Raw genomic sequence first — 1,879 nt, forward strand, 5'->3', positions numbered from 1 at the left:
GTTAACATTCTCTCCTTTTCCACTCATCTTCATAATCTGAAAGTGTGGTTTGGAAGAAATCTGTGTCATTCTTTCTACCTAGTTGAGGTTAAAACTATGCCTTATTTATCTATATTTTTGTTCATTTTTTTCCCATGCCTCTGTACATGGTTAGGACATGAAGATGTCACAAAAACCAGTGTCTCCAAGGGGCATGCCCCTCATGCAGGAAATAAGAGATTACATTTCCTCTAAGACATTATCTTATATGTACATAAAATACGGGTGATTCAAAATGCTCTTAACCTAATAATAAATCTTTGAATGTTAATTGTGCCTTTATTTCCAGCACACATTTGTATCAATAACCTCATGTTTAAATCACTAGGGACTTTTGCTACTGTTGTTTTTGTTGAAAGCTAATGCTGGAGGTGATGTGCCCATAGGAACCTCTAAAAATCCATTTTTAAGTTTATTTTTATTTATTTCAAGAGAGAGATAGAGAGAAAGCAGGGGAGGGGGAGAGAGAGAGGGAGACATAAGCAGGCTCTGCGCCATCAGCACAGAGCCCAATGTGGGGTTCGAACTCACGAACCATGAGATCACGACCTGAGCCGAAACCAAGAATCAGATGCTTAACCGACTGAGCCCCTAAAAATTCATTTTTACATAGCATTACTTACACTCATCCATTCTTTCCTTTCTGCTTTACAGCTCTATTGGCAACTTTCCTTTTCAATCAGTTTCTATTAATGAATGTTAACATATCACGTTTTAGGCTATGCTGAGATGAAATAAGGTCAAAAGAAATAAACCTTTCAACAGCCATCTTCGTTTCCTCTTTTCCTGATTTTCCTACTGCAGTAGAAGTTTTCTTCCTTTTCTTAAATGTCCTTTATCTTGACACCTTTTTCTTTTAGCTACTATACTCCTAATATATCATATTTACCAACGTAACTGTTCTAGAATACATCTAATTCTTAATTCTTAAAATCTTATATATCTAGTCTCACTTTTCATCTTTTCTGATCAACTAAAGTGAAAGCCACAGCAACCTCCCCCACCTCCACCCCCCACTTAACCTTTCTTATCGTCTGCAGGACCAGAACTGTTGCAAGAGTTATTTCTGCTGCTAGAAAGATTATAACAATCAAGTTGCCACAGCCCTACATTTCATTTGTATCCCTCCCCACCCTATATCTAGAAATCAGACATCTAGCATTTCTTCCTTGAATATGGAAGGCTATTGTGGCTATTGTGTCATCAACAACACTCATTTTTTTTAACACCCAAGTGCCCTCCTTATTCCCCATCACCTATTCAAAAAAAAAATATGGCACCTTCACGAATTTTCGTGTCATCCTTGTTCAGAAGCCATGCTCTTCTTCTCTGTATCATTCCAATTTTAGTATATGTGCCGTTGAAACAATCACATTCATACATTGTTGTATTCAAAAAGACTTTTCAGAACTCTCTCAGAAGCACAATATCACATACATTAGGGCCACAATTGTAAAACTTCTTTATATTAATTTTCTGGACATTTAGAAACATAAGCAGAGTACTTATTCTTGGCATATCTTTTTTACACTTATTTATTTTGAGAGAGAGAGAAAGAGTGTGTGTGTACAAGTGGGGGAGGGGCAGAGAGAGAGGGAGAGAGAGAGCGAGGGAGAAGCCCATGCAGGCTCCGTGCTGTCAGTGAAGAAGACACAGGGCTTGATCCCATGACTGTGAGATCACAATCTGAGCCGAAATCAAGAGTCGAACACTCAACTGACTGAGCCACCCAGGCACTGCCTTGGAATATCCTTATAGACTTTAATCAGTTTCTTAGCTATAGCAACCTCTAAAAGTGTCACAAATATTTTTTTGAAGACTTTATTTTTATTAAGACAGT

At 37.8% G+C, this 1,879-nt stretch overlaps 1 non-coding gene across 1 annotated transcript; it reads right to left on the reverse strand.

Annotated features, from left to right (window-relative positions):
• Positions 1–1,305: 1,305 nt before the first annotated feature.
• On the reverse strand, positions 1,306–1,412 carry LOC125147228 (U6 spliceosomal RNA). Its single transcript, XR_007145069.1, has one exon. It is a non-coding gene; the product is annotated as a U6 spliceosomal RNA (small nuclear RNA).
• Positions 1,413–1,879: the final 467 nt, after the last annotated feature.

The sequence above is a fragment of the Prionailurus viverrinus genome, chromosome D1 (assembly GCF_022837055.1).
Source record: "Prionailurus viverrinus isolate Anna chromosome D1, UM_Priviv_1.0, whole genome shotgun sequence".
NCBI lineage: Eukaryota > Metazoa > Chordata > Mammalia > Carnivora > Felidae > Prionailurus > Prionailurus viverrinus.